The sequence below is a fragment of the Lissotriton helveticus genome, chromosome 3_1 (assembly GCF_964261635.1).
Source record: "Lissotriton helveticus chromosome 3_1, aLisHel1.1, whole genome shotgun sequence".
Lineage (NCBI taxonomy): Eukaryota > Metazoa > Chordata > Amphibia > Caudata > Salamandridae > Lissotriton > Lissotriton helveticus.
The window spans coordinates 1,860,530,468-1,860,550,185 of NC_136061.1; positions in this window are offsets into that span (position 1 = coordinate 1,860,530,468).

Here is a 19,718-nt window from a genome sequence, read left to right on the forward strand (position 1 = left end):
CTTGGCACAGTGAGTTGAACAGTCTCCTTGAATAAGGATCTCTAAGCAATTTCATTAACAATGGGTAACCTCATTCCGACTTTGCACAGTGGTACTTTACCATTACTAAGTGAAAACTACTTGAGTGGTAATTTTCAAGATAAAAAGACTACAACCAATTTGCTCGAATCTGGGCACACGGAAGTATAAAGATGCCTTACGAATACTGGAATCTGACTGTTCACCTTGCATAGCTGTAGCAATTGCAAAATTTTTAAAATGGTCTTGGATTGTACGCACCCGCACTTTCCAACCTCATGCTGCTAGCTAGTAATCACCTGTGTTTTATCTGAAACTGTTTTTTAATAATGGAGCAATTTTATTTTCTTAATTGTTGTTATATGACCCGTTAACAAGTAAGCTCTTCGTATTCCAAACCTACAATTTAAGATAGTTAATAACTATTTTAATTATGTGATGTTCATGTATTATTTATAGTGTAATGTATAGTGATGTACTGTGTGTTGCTTTTATGACAATCTGTCGAATAAAGCTTTTTGGAATTTGGACTACATGTCAGGAAGTAGAGGGACCCATCACATAGACTTTCTCTGTCTTTGGAGGGCTATTGTTGCAATATATGCATGCTGAAGCTCTCACTGGGTGCAAAAGAGGTTCACTGATCTCCTCCATTTAAATGTCTGCCTCTCCATTTGGAACAGTCGCTGGGCCATCATCTAACACAGGACATGCGGGATCTAAGCTCACAATATTCTTTCTCTGTGCTGAAGTAAGGTCTGATGACCTCATTTTGAGTTACGCAGTACTGGTAGGGTGCAAATTCCACAGCTATAATTACAGTAAGCATGAGGTAACTTCTCGCCAGTGTCATGCAGTTAAAAACCACATAGAATGGGGAATAACTTCCCGGATCTAGTTTTACTAGGCGTAAAACAGCATAGAATGTCTGGTTCCATGGAGTTTAACGCTTTCCTGCTTTAAGCAGGTGATAAATTTGAGTTGGGAGCAGGTGCTGAGCAGAAGTGATTGAAGGCGGGTTGAGAGGCAAGGGGTAAAATGTGCATTGGCAGGGGGGAGCATGTAGCCCTTCTTGAAAAAAGACTCATCAGGGATGGAGGGAGAGGCTTGGCTGCAGTTAACTCAAGTAATTTAAGCAGGCATTTTTGCAGGCCTAAAAATACGTTTCTGTTGTTCCTGAACTCCGTATCGGGTGGAGTGGAATTCCACGCAGTAATTTTCCTGCTAACCTGTAATGAGACCATAGTTTGATGCCCTCAGTGGTTCCACACAAGATGTTGCCCTTTTCCCAGTAAAGAAACTGCGATGGGCAACTGGGATCCCTGAAGTGTATTTACCAGACACAGCCCTTTGGGGTTTCCATTAGGACAGTTAGAAACTGTGAAACACATCATTTTAAGCACATACGTGGCATCAGATAAATTGGCTTAGGTATAATACGGGTGACTAGAGGTCCCCTCACAACTGCTCTGTGAAACAATGCTCACAAACTAAGCAGAAGGCCGTGCCAGTTCGCACATAGCCAGTGACAGGCCTCTCAGTTTTACTCACATGCTCTGTTCCCACCTACTCTCAGATGTGCTTGACACATATTCACCAATACGTTGATATACAGTAAAACAGGTACATTCACTCAAATACTCAATGCTCTCACACAAGACTTACTCATACTTTTAATACTCTCACGCAAGACTTATTCATACTTAGTCACACACTTATCCACACTTCACACACTTTCTCACATTGCAACACAATACACATTGGGCTATATTCACAAGAACGTGCGATAACTATCGCCATAGTAATTTATCGGCAGAAAAGTTAGCGCTGCCAAACCCCGAATATTATCGCCATGATAGCGTGGTATTCACAAGCCCGTGCTACATGGCGATAATTGCAGTGAACGGCAGAGAAAACAGGCGACAACAACATCGTAATGGCGATAGTTATTCCTGCGTTAGCAGGCGATAGCTGTGGATCGGCACATCTGCGCCAGATAACTCACCTTTCTTAACCCAGGCGATATCACATGGCGAACATGGCCCAACAAATATCAGGATGTGAGGGTTAGGAGGTCAAGTGAATTTCAAATGCAGGAGACATTGTTTGGTTCATTTAACATTTGGCATGCAGCCTGAAAGACTGCTGTGTCAACAGAGGCTGTGTCAACAGAGGCCCTTTCCTCGACCTCTGTACCCCGGCTCTATTGAAAGACCCTGCCAGCCAGAGTCTACAAGTGATAGATGGAAATGCATTCACGGGTGAATGCTGAGGGGTTGGCAGGCTATTAAAAAAGGTGAACACCCTAAATATCGATTCAGAAACATCGACTGCTCAGAATATCGAATTAAAAATATAGAAAGGACAGAATATCGAATTACCAAAATATAGTAGGTTAGAATATCGAAATTAAGGTAAGAAATATCGATTTCCATAATATCGAATTTAAAATATCGTTTTCCATAATATCGTTTTTTTTGTGTTATCTATTCTAGTATATGTGTTAAAAATATATATTATATTTGTAATGTATGTTTCATTTTTTTAAATAATGAAAGTTATGTTTTTTAATTTTTGTGTAATTTAATTCCATAGCGGGTTGTGGGTTTATAGGGGAATAGGGTGGGAAGTCATTTAATTATAGTAAATTAAATATTAGTTTTTATGAATTAATAATTGTTTTTAATTTATTTTAGCGTTTTAGTTCTGTAGCGGGTTGTGGGTTTATAGGGGAATAGGGTGGGAAGTAATTTAATTGTAATTAAGTAAATATGTATTTTTATTTATATGTATTGATAATGAATTAATTGTTAATTAATTAATTGGTAATTAATTTGTATTAATTGGAAATTATTTTTAATTAATTGTTTAATTAATAATTATGTTAATTGTTTTAATTTATTATTTGGAGTGGGTTATAGGGGGATGGGGGATGTAATGTACTTGTAATTAAATAATTATTTAAATTATTTTGTGTAGTGATAAATAATGCATTGTTAATTAATTAATAATTGGTAGTTTGTTTTTATCTTATTACATTTTTGGTATTGAAAATTATTTGGTTGTTAATTACATATCAATTGGTAATTAATTGTTAATAAATAACATTTATTGGTATTTATAATTAATTATTATTAAATATTTTGTAATTGTAATTAATGTTAATTCATTTTAAATTGGGATTGATAATTAATGTATTCTTATTTAAATATTAGATAATTACTTTCCCTACTGTTGCACTCTCTGGAGTGGGAATAGTAATTGTTACCCTCCCTCTATCCAATGCTTTCCCTACTGTCACACTGTCTGGAGTGGGAATAGTAATTTTTACCCTCCCACTATCCAACGCTTTCCCTACTGTTGCACTGTCTGGAGTGGGAATAGTAATTTTTACCCTCCCACTATCCAATGCTTTCCCTACTGTTGCACTCTCTGTAGAGGGAATAGTAATGTTTACCCCTAGGCTATCCAACGCTTTCCCTACTGTTGCACTTTCTGGAGTGGGAATAGTAATTTTTACCCTCCCGCTATCCAACGCTTTCCCTACTGTTGCACTCTCTGGAGTGGGAATAGTAATGTTTACCCCTACCCTATCCAACGCTTTCACTACTGGTGCACTTTCTGGAGTGGGAATAGTAATTTTTACCCTCCCGCTATCCAACGCTTTCCCTACTATTGCACTCCCTGGAGTTGGAATAGTAATTTTTACCCCTACGCTATCCAACACTTTCCCTACCGTTGCATTCTCTGGAGTGGGAATAGTAATTTTTACCCTCCTGCTATCCAATACTTTCCCTACTGTTGCACATTGTGGAGTTGAAATAGTAATTTTTACCCCTACGCTATCCAACGCTTTCCCTACTGTTGCACTCATTGGAGTGGGAATAGTAATGTTTACCCCTACGCTATCCAACGCTTTCCCTTCTGTTGTACTCACTGGAGTGGGAATAGTAATTTTTACCCCTATGCTAACCAACGCTTTCCCTACTGTTGCACTCATTATTAATTAACATAAAAATTATTATTTTAATTATTTTAATTATTATATAGTCATTATTTTTATATTTAGATAATATGTTTATTTATATGTCAATATATTTTAAAAAATGTTCCTAATATTTTATAATTAAGATTAATAATTATTTTATAATATTATTAACTCAATATATATTAAAATATTATTTTTTTACATTACATCCATAATTTATACATTTTAAGCTTTTTTACATTAGTTTAACTATGTTTAATTTGATTGTGTTTATTATTTAATTACTTTTATAGTATTTTTAATAAATTTAAAAAATTCGGTATTTTAGTTAACTATATTTTAACTTTCTATATTTTGGAATCAATATTTTAGTACTTACTTGTTTGTAGATAGGCATTCTATATTCTGTTCCTCGTAATTTTGTAGTCGATCTTTTGGGCAGTTGATATTTGGTTCATCGATTTTTAGTCACTGAACCATTAAAAAAATATGTTGGGGAGGCTGGGGGTGGTGGCGGTGAGTGTTGTGACCCTCATGGGTATCGGAGCTGCATGATCATTGCCTCCATGACATCTGTGGGTCTTCAGGTGTGACTCTTGGCTGGGCTCCCTTTCATGCTGTGGGTAGTCGTCCTGCTTAGCACCAGCAAAAGGCAGGTGTAAAACCCCCTGGTGCTACCGCGGGTAATCCCCAGTTTTTACTTCGCTTTGCAGATCTGGCAGTTCGTTGCGAATGTGGTATTGTGGTTTTTTCGTGTGTTTTTGCACGGGAACGCCTACTCTGCATCTCATTCGTGTTAGTTGGTGGTGTCCACCGTGGTGATAAATTTGGGGGCAGTTATCGCGGGAATACTGGTGTTGTCTGCAATTTGCCCTAGCTTGTGAATGGGGTGTTAAATATATCACCACTTTTGCTGCGTTAAGGTGGAGTTAACTTCTTGTGAATATGCCCCATTGTGTCTGGCTCTCTCTGTCTCTCACACACACACAGACACACACCCCACTCTTTGCAAAGCAGTTTTTGCTACCATTATCACATAGTCATTGGCCCCCCCAATCCAACCACCCGTCAGTACATCACAGAAAGTGGCGGAATTACAAAGATTACACATTTCCAAGCCCAGCCTCTATCTGCAGTGCCCTGCTTAAACCATAAAGTTTAAGACACTGAATTTTTAATCCTCTTCGTGACACGGAGAGGAAACTATGACGGTGGATGGATGTACGCATGCAATTCTGAAACGTACCAAGCACATACATAATTAAACATTCTGCATTAGCAATATACTGCAAAGCACAGGACATTGAAATATTCTGCTTTTTTAAACTGACTAAAAGAAGCGCGGGTTCTCACTTTTGGGGTGTCTGAAAAAAGATATTTACGGAAACACAAAGCTCCCATGCAAGTGGGTTGATTATGCAAGTTCTGTTTACCCCCCTTTCAGGCTGAGTAACCACTATCTAGGCAGTCCAGTCAAGAGAGAGCCATATCATCCAGCACAGTCGATCTATCACCCCCATCGCCTCCCTCCCCACACACATGCATACACCGGGAACACATATTAACAGCCAAGTGGGGACACAGAAAGGTCGATTCAAATAAGAGACGGAGAGGTAGCGAGAGAGAGAGAGGGAGGGAGGGAGAGAGAGCACGATAGAGAGAGAGAGAGGGGTGGGCGGTGGGGGGGGGAGAAGGAGGGAGGGAGGGAGGGAGAGAGAGAGGGAGAGAACATGAGAGAGATGGAGGGAGAGAGTGATAGAGAGAGTGAGAAAGACGGTGGGACTGAGCATAGTGCCAAGGTGTGAGAGAAAGAAATAGAGATACGACCCTTAATGAGGCACATTGAAGAAGAAGAGAAAAAGCAGTCAAGGAGACAGAACAGGTTAGAATGCCTAGCATCGGAGGAATAAAAGATATAACAAGCATTGGCAAAGACAGCAGGTTTCTCAGATGCAAGATTTATTGGCTTTATCAGTCATTTTTATTTAACCATATTGTACAACAGCGTGGCTGTTGAGCAGCATGGCTTCACAAAAAAAAAAACTTAAAGTGTGGTATGACATGGCCTGTCATTGTATGGTATGATATGGCAACACAAGGCATATCATGTACAACAGTGTGGCTACTGTGCAGCATTACTGAAAGTTAAAAAAAAGCACTTTTACAGTGTAGTATGATGGTATGGTATGGTCTGTCATGGTATGGCATGGCATGGTATGGCATGGTATGGTATGGTCTTTCATTGCATCCACCACAGGCCAAATCATATCACTTTTTTGTCTGTCAGGAGGGAGGGTATTCAAGCAACAACAGCAGTAGATGAGGACAATGGGCGCAGGCGGCAAATCATGGGGGGCAAGCAAAACACCAGGAGTAGGGGGTGGTCAAAAAACAATGACCGGGGAAGTATGGGGCACGCAATAACAACGGGGACGGAGAGGGGTAAGCAACAACGAAGGGAGGCAGGCATTTGCAAGCAACAATGCAGGAGGGTGCAAGCAACAATGTTTAAGAAACAACAACGTGGCAAACAATAATGGGATAAGCAACAACATGGAAAGCAACAATGATGGGGCAACAGCTACACAGAGAAGGACAAGGGGTGGAAGAGACAACCTGCAGTAAAGTTTTTTTTAAAAGCACCTGAAAGAAAGTGCGAGCAGCAGAAGGAGACTGGTGTGCCGTGCTCCAGGGAAGGTAGACACACACAAAGAGAAAGTGAAGTGAGCACTTGCTGACCAATCAAGAGCCAATTGATAAGAGGGACTATAAAGCCAGCCAATGATAAGCAATGGGCATGTTCTAAGACCCCTTTAAGCTCACAAAATATCTTGCAAACTACAGTGAGCTGAGACCTAAAAATGAGCTATACATGTGAACCACAACAACAGATAAAAGCAAGGTAATTCAGTTTCTGATGTACCGTCTCGAACAGTACTTTGCATCTGGGGTAGGTTACTAGCCTCACTGCATCTAAGGTGTCCAGCAATGCGAGCGAATACACTTTTTTTTTGCGGCGTGTATGTTCGCGTGATTTTTTTCGTGTTCGCAAGGCGCTTGTAGCTATACGTTTGCGAAGTTACCCTAGCGGTCGTACACGGGCGCAGCCATCTTGTTTGCGTGACGTAATTCCGTTTCCGGCCGCTATGTGTAATCTCGCAAAGTGTGCTGCTCGCTAGTACAATTTCGCACGTGCTCGCGAGGAAAATCTCGCGCGAACTTACCCACGCGGTCGTGAATGGGCGCGGCCATCTTGTTTCTCATTCATTGCTATGGTTCTGGGCATGCTTTCTGTATCCTCTCTGAATCTCTGCCATCCTTTGCTTTTTTTTTAAGTTTATTTGATCTATTTTACTTATTATCTATCCCTCTATTTTTCTAGCTCTATATTTTTGTGTTTTCTGCTACTTTTTGTTAATTTTAAACTACTTTTTTAAACTCTTTTATTTTCTTCTTCCCTATTCTATTTCTTCTTTATTATTTAACTCATTTCTGCCCATACCATGGTAAAGGGAGCCGGGAAGCACCCTGAGAAGGGGAAGGGTCCCGCACCCTGTGCCCGGCTCCCGTGCGGGCGTTTGAGGGGGGAGCAAGTGATGCCACGGGAGATCTTTAGCGCGGAGGAGGTGGCCGCACTCATCTTCCACGTCCAGCGCCGCCTCCCCAAGACGATCCTGGGAGGCGGCAGGATCGCAACCGGCTATGGCATCCGGGAGCGCCGGAAGCGGTGGGAGAAGGTGTGCCGGGCCATGTTTAAGCTCTCTGGGGTCCGGCGCACCTATAACCAGGCCACCCACCGCTGGACGGATGTCATGGACCGGGAACGGGACTTGCTGGACGCGCTCGGCGTAGAGGTCCCCGGGCTTGGTGAGTAGTAGTAGCCATTTCTAGCTATTTCATCACTAATCTGTTTTATCCGGCTCTGTTATTTGCAAATCTTTGTTCTTTACCAAGAGCAATAATGCTGCCGATTACATTAGGTAAATTATATTTCAAAATCTTCTATGCATTTCAGGTGCACTGCTCTCCTTCTCAGTAGCCTTGCTTGCTACTATGCCTATTTGTTTTGTATTTTGTGTTCATTTCATTGGCCTGAGAAATTATGTATGAGTGTAGTGTAAAGAACTGCGTAATGCTAGACACTAAGGGTCATATTTTCAATTACCGGCGCATCCCTGCAAAGTAGCAGGGATGCAGCAGTAATTGTGCGCCATGCCACCACCACCCATTGGCCCAAAACGTCACAGAAGCCTTACGCATCTGTGGCGTAAAGGCGGCGCATTGCTGGAGTTGCGTGCCAACGATGGCGCAGCTCCAGAAATGCTCTGGGGTGCCCTATCTCCCCAATGCTGCATCAAGCCGTACGTCGGCTTCAAGCAGGCGCAGGGTTTGAGTCACGCATCATTGTCCTAAAAGTGACTGATTGACATCTTGTAGATTTCCCTCAGCTACTTTTAGGATTCGTTCCTGCGCAGGAACGCCCTCCCTTGCGCCGGAACGCCCCCTGATGGTGCAGGGCTTTACAACGTGATGCATCTCCCATATGCGTTTTTTTAAAATATATACGTCGCACCATGGCGACTCTTTTGTTCTGCCGCTGCGTCACAAAAGTCACGCAACAATGGAGGAAAATGAGCCGCAAGGGACTTCTAAATCAGCCCCAACAGACTGAAGTCCAGTGCTTCCTTTAGACACATGGCTATAAGAAGAAATAGTGGTGGTGGTCGGTGGATTGATAGTTTGAGTATTCACTGATCTGCAAGCAGGGTGGACTTTGTCTGTCACTTTGCGTGCTGCGGACTTCTGCCTGCCAGGCCTAGGCAAACCTTTTTAGTAGTCTGTTTATTGAGTTACATAGGAACTTTGAAAGTCAACGGTCCGCAAATCAGGCAATACGAATAACGTAGTATACCATATGAGATAGGTCAATATATCCCGTGGAATAGTTGTCTATCTATTTGCTATTTCTCCAAAATATTTTGTTATAGTTCTTTTGAAATGTTTGATTTGGTTGACAAATCTCATCCATGTTTTCTGGTCTTTCTTTCTTTCATGTTGTACATCAGCTCCCCCCAAGGGCAAGAGGACACAGGAGGAGGGTGCTGTTCAGGAGGATGCAGGCCAGGATCGGGCAGGAGAGGGCTCCTTTGCCGGCCCCAGTAAGTTTCAATTTTAATAAAGAGTACCTATTTTTTCCTAGCGTTCCTCATTCGATTTTTTCTAAATCGTCTTTGATCTTCTTGTAGACTGGATCTAAATTCTTATCCTGCCTCGACTATGACTCCCTGTGGTATTACTAGATTATTCTTATTAGTCTGTTTGTGTAGCTAACTAAGATTGCACATTTGGCAATTCCATTGGACTCCCATTCTAGTCAGCAATAGCTCTATGCACTGAGTGCAGTCCTCTGGGATTGTCCATAATGTCTTTTCAAGTCTTCTAAATGTTTATGCTTTGACAATTGCCAACAATAAAAAGGTGAATGACCACCAAGAAAGAATAAGATACTACTTTACTTTTGTTTTGGATAGGGGGACAATCCATTCTACTACTGTTGCAGGGACAAATCTGCACAAACCGAACTATGAACACTAAATAGTGCATTGTTTATCAATTATAATAAACGGTGTTGGATCTAGCCCTGATCTCTTGACTGGGTGAGAGTATTCTGCTTAATTCAGAGACTCTGTCCATCACCACCCCTTGTTGTAAATATTTTTGTCCACCCTAAGCGTGGAAGGGTATACTCAGATGTGAGTCCCTTGCTCATTGCACCATCAGGATTCAAGCAAGCCGGGCCGAAGACGGCTGAAATGCCAGAAACCGGTCCCCGGAAGCTTGTTTCCTTCCCAGTGTAAGAATTGGCTTTTGTAGTCTGGTCTGCCCTGTTCCCATGATGCACTAGGCCAGGGACAGACTAATTTGCATACAGCCAGGTTCTGAAACTGGGATGGTGCAATGAGCTAAAAAACGGTGTTGGATCTAGCCCTGATCTCTTGACTGGGTGAGAGTATTCTGCTTAATTCAGAGACTCTGTCCATCACCACCCCTTGTTGTAAATATTTTTGTCCACCCTAAGCGTGGAAGGGTATACTCAGATGTGAGTCCCTTGCTCATTGCACCATCAGGATTCAAGCAAGCCGGGCCGAAGACGGCTGAAATGCCAGAAACCGGTCCCCGGAAGCTTGTTTCCTTCCCAGTGTAAGAATTGGCTTTTGTAGTCTGGTCTGCCCTGTTCCCATGATGCACTGGGCCAGGGACAGACTAATTTGCATACAGCCAGGTTCTGAAACTGGGATGGTGCAATGAGCTAAAAAACGGTGTTGGATCTAGCCCTGATCTCTTGACTGGGTGAGAGTATTCTGCTTAATTCAAAGACTCTGTCCATCACCACCCCTTGTTGTAAATATCAATTATAATAGGCGCAGGTAGACTTTCTTTCCACATACCTCAGTGATATCAGACTTTGAAGAACCCCCAATCTCCTTACTGACTAGATAGTGTGGCAGAGTCATTTAGCTCCCTAAGTCACCGATGATTGATCCCCAATGATCATTAGATTATCCTACGCAGGGCAAGAGTACGGAGTCACAGTCAAGAAGTGTCAGAGGCACTCATGCTTGCAAAAATTCCAAAACCTTTAGCTCATCCACTCTAGTCTGGAGGACCAAAAACCACAGAGTCTATTTAAGTTTAAAAGCTTTATTAAAACTAAACACATTTATTAAAATCAACTTTGTCATAAAAGTAAACGTTTAACTGAAAATGGAAAAGTGCTTAGTGCTAACGATTAATTGGACACATTTCTTGTGGTCGAGCTGAGCTCTCACCTGGTTTGAACTTGAGCTTGACCCTGATCGTGTTCTTAGAAGTCAAGCTTCTGTTAGGAGAAAAAGTGTTGTGTGTTAAAAATAAAAAGCAAGCATTTATCAGTTGTGTCAAAAAGTGCAGCAAGACAACAGCCTTCCCTGGAAAAAGGGACATTTTTAATGTAGAGTATACAGTTACAAATTATTACATTGTATTTCGTATTTTTTAACTTTCTTTATTCCTCCTAGACCAAATAATATACAGTAGTGAGTGGTGTATTCTAACATTCTAAAAATTTACTTTGTAGGTGGAACATCTGGTGGCGGGGCCAGTGCGGAGGTGGTGGATGAGGAGGACAACTCTTCTGGGGAGGAGGCGGTGCGAGTGGCGGACGACACCAATGTGCCTGTGAGGGTTGACACAGTGGTGGCGGGCACAGGTAAGCTATATATTCGAAAAGCGAAAGAAGGGTGTAAGTAAGTGTGGAAGGACGAGAAATTTTATGATGGCTGGCAAAGAAGAATGATATGTGTTTGCTTGGCCCCCGAGGTGGCTGGGAAGGAAAGAATATGGTATGGTGCATGGCTGGGTCAATGATGAAGCAAGGATGGGTGGAAGGACAACAGCCTGGGTGGGTGAAACATAAACTGTATGTGTGCATATACTTTGAATGGATGGATGCCTGGAGCATGGTATTATCTGACTCTTAGATAGCACATGTGTATCTAGAGAGAGTAGATGGTCACTGGATGAACTAAGTGTTACCTTGAAGAGCATGTAACACCGCACCCGCACGTCCGTTCCAGTGTAGGGAAGGCAAGGAAAAGAAATTGTAAATTTGTCCAATACTACCATGAATAGTAGCAATAGTTTGTATTGCAACTGCAAGCACAGCATATATCCGGTTATTACGGTGGACACTCCGTACCTCTCTTAATAACTTTATTTTAGTAGTAGTACGTCATTCATGTGTGGGTGTATCACTGTTCACTCAATAATAAGCAAAGCACCTAAAGTCATCCCATATGTCATCAAATACATCCCATGTGAAGTGATAGATAATCTAATTATTTAGCTTCTTCATTTTCCTTTTCTAGTACTTATTTGCACTGTAGGGTGAAAGGTAAATTAATTAAGCAGTAGCCCTTGTAACAGAGTATTCTTAGTGCCACCCGTAATAGAAAAGTAATAGCTTCACCACCTGCATGTACTGGACCGGTACAGTAACGCAAGTCTGTCTCACTCATCATGGTGTGCGTCTGATTTTCTCGGGTGCAAGTTCACTGCGCTGGCATTCTGCCGGCTTGCATAAGATAACGTACCAATTTTCCGAAACAAGAGAGAAGAAGAAGAATAAGACTGGTGTACTGTCATAGTCGACTGTAATGGAAGTCCATAGTGGTCGTAGAATTTGTTCATTAAACTACCACTAATGTTAGAGCAAGGATGCAGAAGTGGGAGGTTAGATAGATACTGTCCTCAATAGTTATGTACTGTGCTTTCAATTTGCTACTTGTACTGTGACACAACTTTCGGCTCAATCACTTTGTGTTATTAATGTTAAGGAGCATTGGTTACAGACTATGTCTTTCTTTCTTCATATAGTTGCTCCTTCCAAATCGACATCACGGAGGGAGCAGGCTCGAATGGCCCGGCAACGGAGGCTGGATGCCACTGTCGCGGAATATCGGCGGCTGGTGGCCCTGGAGGAGTCGGAGGACACGCAGTCGACTGGTGCAACCACAACATCCTCGACTGGGACAGCTGCATCCTCCTCCGTGACCCCACGGGCTGCCAGCCAGCGCAGTGCTCCAGCGGTACGGAGCCGGGCTAACAAAGCCAACCGCCACCGCCAAGCAGCAAAAAGACCAGCTGCTCCCCACAGGAGCTGCAAGGCACGCCAGCGCCGCCTAGGAGTGAGAATGTCCTACCTGGAGCAGGAGGTCCATAGGTACAAGAACTTGGTGGAGGGCCTCCGCTTCGAGCATGCCACCCTCCGCAAGGAGTATGATGCCCTGGCCACAAAATTCACCAGCACCCTCCAGTAGTGGAGTGTCCCTTGCCCTTTTTTTAGAGACTTTTGGGGGGTGGGATTTGGGAGTTGGGTGCTTTTTGGGACTTTTCAAAGACAATCGTTGGGGTTAGGGAGGGTCTTGAGGGAGATTATTTTGTTAGGGCTACATAAATATACTTTTTTAAACTTTATCTGACCATACCTGTTTTTTACTGCTTTTCAGTCTGGTGGGTGGGGGTGTAACAGTAAGTTTGTTTTCCTGAAGAGTCCTAGGACTTTAGTAGTACTACCGTCAATCTCTCGTCTGGTCCTAATACTCCATTATACTACCTCCCACCAAACGCTTATCTTACCTGTAATTTGTGTTAGAAATTAGGGCTAGGCCCAGGGCTGGCTCCACATGAAATGGGGATTAAGGTTGGCAATCCTGGGCGGATGAAATTTCCTCATTGCGGTGGTACTAGTGGTGTGACACAGCGGCAGTTGCATGCCTATGGAAAAAAAGAAAACGAAACCTGGTTTGTCCTTACTGTAGCATTACAACGGTTACGGTACGCTCGAGAATATAGCAGGTGACAGTACACTAGAACAGTGCCACAATGTAGCCTAACAAATGGTAAAGTATTGCAAGTATAACTAGTACTTGCGTTGAATTTATTTGACATTGGCTCCTACTACTACAAGAAATAGTACTGAAGCTGAGTAAGTCTAGAATATATCCTCGTATTCCTTCACCAGCCTGTTGCTATGACCTTATCCTCCCCAGCAAGTGTGTGGAATTATTGATGTCATTTAGTCAGACATCAAGCAAAACCACACAGCCCGGGGGAAGAGGGTTAGGGTTTGGAAAATGGATGGGAATGGGGGTTTCTTTTTGGGTAGGTTTTGTTGAGAGAAGAAAAAAAAGCACAGCATGGACAAACAATAATTGAAGATAAAGAAATCTTTGGGTACAAACTAAAGCTAACCACATGCAGTCACACTCATAGAAGAAAACAATGGATACTGTATCTGTATTCTGTATGTTGTTGGAGTTGTCCTGTTGAATTTGGTAAGTAAGTTGCATGCAGCAAACAATTCCTCTTATTAGCGGCACTCCTCCATTCCAGCGGACGCTTCGTCCATCAATGTTGGTGACCACTGACAGAAGACACCCTGTCCACTGCCTGCCTGGCGGATGTTGACTGAAACCCGGCCTGTAATTATTGAACGGAAAACAGGAAGTGCTATTACAATACCACTGATAAATAAATATAAGGTATGTACGCTGTGTGGTGCAAAAAGTCACACTTTGATTTCCCTAATAGACAGTACAATATTTTTGAAATTGCGTACTCTGTCAGAGTCACCTTTTTAAGGATAAATAAGTATGGCCAAAATATTATAGCGGATCTTTCCCCTCAAGGTAGGTGTACTGTAAACTGTGTTTTAGAACAAAATTTGACCTTCCCAGCAATGCTCCCACCAAGACCCTTACTAAAGCCAGTCGCAAATGTAGAAGACCCCCAATCAGATCTCAAAAAACGAGGCCTAGCAGAAAAATGGTGACAAAACGTACTTTAAAAGTAAAAGTAGGCCCAAATACACCCTTACCCACCGTGGATTGTATTCAAACCACTTGCAAGCAAGCAAAAGTATCCATAGCCAGCATCGCTCCAAGAGTGCTCTAAAACCCCAGAACTGAGTTGCAATAGAACACCCCGAAACACATGCAATCCTGCTGCTAGGGCTAACCCTAACGAACCCTAAGTTACAAAAAGTGCCAAAAGGTTTTGCCTTATGGATTTTGTCCAAAACACTTCTATCCGGTATTAGACCTTCCCAGGAATGCCCCAAGACCCGCCAACCCACCCGCAAAAAAGCACGCAACAACACCCCCAAACAGCCAAAAAGCAAAATCTCATACTTACAATATCTCTCGGCCTTCGGTCCAAACGCGCTGTGCAGCTAGGTCATCATCATCATAACTCCTGTTTTCCACCACGTATTTCCTGAAAAGCAAATGCAATCAAGATTAGACTGTCGCAGCAGTGCTTCGACAGAGACCCCGCAACCCACCCACAAACACCAGGAAGCCCCCCAAAACGCTACATTGAGCAAGATGTCAGAAGAAATAGCAAAAAAAAGTCTTTTCCTTATGGATTTTGTCCAAACCACTTCTATCCGGTATTAGACCTTCACAGGAATGCCCCAAGAGACCCGCCAACCCACCCGCAAAAAAGCACGCGACAACACCCCCAAACAGCCAAAAAGCAAAATCTCATACTTACAATATCTCTCGGCCTTCGGTCCAAACGCGCTGTGCAGCTAGGTCATCATCATCATAACTCCTGTTTTCCACCACGGATTTCCTGAAAAGGAAATGCAATCAAGATTAGACTGTCGCAGCAGTGCTCCCAGACCCCAAAACTCACCCACAAACACCCGGAACCCCGCCAAAGAGCACCTCAAAGGCAAGCAAGTCAGCAAAAACGGCAAGAAATTTCAGCCTCATATTTGGTCCTAAACACTTTTATCCGTTATTAGAGCTTCACAGCAATGGGCCCAGAGCCGTCAACTCACCCGCAAAGAAGTAGAACACCCCCACAAGTGCTGAGTCTTTCTTCATTGGGCGTAATCCAGCCCTCTGCTTTGAGGGAAATAGGAGGAGGAGGATAGAGGAGCATGTTCTTCTGAACTTGTGAACCTGAGGAATGTAGACTGCGGCACCTTCAAATCAATAAGCAAACAAGTGAAGACAGTTCTGCTGATGGGCTTGTTTTTGGGATTAGGTGATTAAAGTTTGAATTTAATTAACTGTGGAAAACAAAGAAAGACAGACACACAGGAAAAAAAGTGAATAAGGATGAAAAAGAAAGTTATTGATTCATTGTCTCATTTTCAGGGCTCGGTGTCAGGGAATAAGAAGAAGATTTCGTCATCATACTCTGCGAATTCAGGCAGCATGAGGTCAGTGTCACCGAACAGAGAACAAATCCCCTCATCTACGTTGCCGTCCTCCTCGTCTTCATGCGGCGTGCTTTCTCGTACTTTGTAATCTGGTGGTATGGGGTGCTGATTCATCTTGATCATTGTCAGCCGCTCCACATTTTTGGGCGAGAGGCGGCTCCGTTTGGGAGTTACAATGCCACCAGCAGCACTGAAAACACGTTCAGAAGACACACTTGCGAGTGAGCAAGACAAATAGTTTATAGCCAGGTTGGAGAGCTGTGGCCACAATTGTTTTTTCCCATGCCAATACTGCAATGGCTCATCATCAAGAAAGACCTCTGTTGAGTCATTCAGATAGTCCTGCACCATCGACTCAAGGTCCTCAACGGTTCCTCCACTTTGCTTACTTTTTGCTGTGCCTGTGACATTTTTTCGAGAACCATACCCAAGCAAAGTTAGCCAATCCTCTACAGCAGCCACTGTTACTGTTGTGTGTGGTGCAGATGATCCAGTTGCCGGTGTCTTTAACGGCTGAGAGGTCACTTGTGCCACAGCCACAGGTGCAGAAGTGGATTCTTTTGACTGGGGATGGCCTGCTGATGCTGATGCTGATGTACTGCCTTCTCCTTCAATATCCTGCCGTTCTTTTTCAAAGCTCTTGGCTGACCAGGCTAGCCAACGTTTGTACTTTTTAACATCTTTATCAGCAAAATGAAAGAATGCTTGGCCTGCCAGCGCCTTTTTGTAGCGTGGATCCAGAATAGTAGCACAAATGTAATGCTGTTCTGAGTTGATCTTTTTAAGACGTTCATCACCACGTAGGCGGTCTAATAATTTCTCCGACAAAATAAAAGGGTCTTTTTTTTTCCATCTTTTTCTAACTCAGAAGACACCGCCTTCAGTTGGTGCTCCAGCATGCACAACAATGGGATAGCTTGTCCCAAATTACAGTCCTCCTGGCTGACTGCACGCGTGAAGAACTCAAAAGGACGAAGCATGTCTGTCAGGCTTTTAACTATGTCCCATTGTGCCGCACCCATCCGCAGGTCCTTCTGAGCTGTACCCTCTGTTAAGAAATAGTGATCGAGTACCGTATACTGCTCATACAGACGCTCAAGCATGTAGAAGGTTGAGTTCCAACGTGTTGCCACCTCCTGGATGAGTGCTTTCACTGGCATTCGACGTTCAAGTAGCAGCCTCCTCAGATGCTTCCGGGCCTTAAAAGAATGGCTGAAATGGTTGCACATTTTGCGGCAGGTGGCCATTACCTCGAACGCTGTACTGTCTCTATCACTCAAGAATTTTTGAACTACCAGGTTGATACAGTGCGCCAAACACGGCACTCTGAAATATGCACCCATCGCCATGGCCTTAACTACATTGGCGCCATTATCCGTGGAAACATAACCAATCTGGCGTTTTTTTGGGGACAGCCAGTGAAAGACCTTTTTGTTAAACTCGTCCAAAATGTTTTCTGCTGTGTGACATTTCTCCAAGCCAAACATGGCTAGTGTTGCATGTTTCCGAGCAGCTTTAAAAACTTGGTCCGGGTCAACACCTGCATTTAGCTTTGCTTTAACACCTGAAAAAGAGACCCAGTGTGCAGTGATACACATGTAATCAGCGCCTGCGCCACTGGTCCACATGTCTGTTGTCAGATGTATAGTGTGAACAGCACTCTTCTGCAAAGCTGCCCCAATCGCCTCCAGCACATCTTCATGTAGTGCTGGAACCGCAACTCTGGCAAAATAGAACCGGCTAGGAACCTTCCATTTAGGGCAGAGCGTTGCCACTAATTCTAGAAAACCTACCGCTTCTACAAAAGAAAAAGGGAGAAGGTCCACAGCTAGCATTTTAGCCAGCTTAGTGTTATACAGACGCGTCAGTGGGTGGTTGTGTTCATATGGCGCGTCTGAAGAAAACATGGTTCTAATGTTGCCCTGGACCAAGCATTTACGGGATGATAATGACTTCGTTGACGCAATTATGCTCGCTGGTGAACTTTTGCGCGTTGGTGTCTCACTCGCTCCAACACTCTTAGTGTGCCTCTCATGGGGTGTGCTGCTGACAGGGGTACTGGGTGTAAGTGAAGTGTTTGACACGTCTTTTTCCTCCTCGTCATCATCAGATGAAACATCAACGTTTTCTTGACTTCCAGTTCGGGCTTCCTTGATCGCCTTTAGGTGCGCAAACCATTGGACAGTGTGCTGTCTCTTAAGATGACCTCTCTGGCCTCCGGTACCATAGTTGGTACCTGACTTACCACGACTAACTGCAACCTTACAAAGGGTACAAATGGCGAACTTTTCCCTTTTTGGGCAAACAGTAAAGAAGTCCCAAACTGGTGACTTGAAGTGTCTGTGGGGCCTGGAGGAGGCGGCGATACTGGTGGTGGTGGTCATGCTGCTAATGCCAGATGAAGTGGAGGATCTGGATTGCCCAACTTTTGTACGTTGTGCACTTTCCCCGCCACTAATTAAGGTCGAGGTGGATGGAGGTCCCTTCTTGCCAGAAAGAAATATGGAAGCGGTACGAGTTGGTGTACTCCTTAACTCCAATGATTGTGGTGGTGTTTCCACTGCCTCCTCGTCGACAACATCATCATCATCACGCTCAGCAGCTTTTCGGGCTAGGGTCAAAATGTCTGTTTGCTGCATGCCCGCTGAGGCTGCAGTTACCTGTATGATGACTGGGTCGTCGTTGTCAGAGTCTTCATCAGCAGCAGTATCCGCCACTTCTTGCTGAGCCTCATCATCACACTCCATAACTCTGAGACTTTGGACGAGCTTCCTTTTACGCTTAACTACCTTTGTCAGATCATGGTGTGCCTCAGTCTCAGACGGCAGTGGTGCTGGTTCCCAATTTTGATCCGTATCATCAGAAGGAGGTGTGCTTGAAGAAGATGTAGACACCACCCTTGATCTCTTCCTTGCTAGGGGTGTGGAAGACAATGAATGATCATCAGGAGGAGTGTCTTCCTCAAATGATACCTCGCCTTGATTGTCGATTTCCTGATGTGCCCCTACTTCGGGAGGAACAACTATTGTGGGCACTTGTGACCCTCCATGCACCTCTGCTTGCGCTGCCTCTCCTTCCACATGTACTTGGGCTTGTACTTGCACATGTGATAGTTGTTGCGGCTGTGGTTGTTCAACACTCGTCAGATGAGCTACAACAACCTGTGTTGATTGAGGGACATTGCTGCTGCTTTCTTGCGATGAGCCAACATCACTGGTCGATGGTGATTGAACAACTATACTGGCTGCCTCTGCAGCACTCAAGGGCTTGGACTTAAGTTGGCGTGGTGGTGGTGGTGGCACTGAGCCCAATGGAGCGGGGGTGCTGCTCCCAGCTTGGTCCCCAGCAGATCCTGCTGCTGCTGCAGGCATACTTTTTTTTTACTCCCAAAAAAAGGGGCGGCCGGCACACCAGTCTCCTTGATAACTTGCTTCTTCTGCTCCTTACTGGCACCTTTCTTGCTAGAGGAGCTACGGGTAACTTTTTTTCGGGCCATCTTCTTCAGAGCAGGTCAGAACAGCAGGCAGCAGTTGCACGAGTTGCAGAGTTGTCTGTGTCCAGACGTGACGTTGCGTGACGTTATGCTGCACACACACACCGCTGCAGGACTTCTTCCTGGCACTGGTGGTTCTCTTGAGTCTTGTGCACCTAAAAGCAATGGAAGACAGAGGAACATCAGTTCAGTTATACACCCCAAAAAATCGACAAAACACAGAAAAATCAGCACAATCCCATGCCATCCATGATGTTTACATTGAAGACAACCCACAGAAAGACTAGGGCCATGCAAGTATGCAACACTCACTACCCCCGGGCATAATGGATGAAAAGTAGGCAAAATAAGTGCAGGCCTCAGACACTGCCTCTCTTCAAAATGGCCCCTTACACCCCAAGCCAGTCCACATCAACAGTACACCCCAAAAAAACAGAAAAACAGCC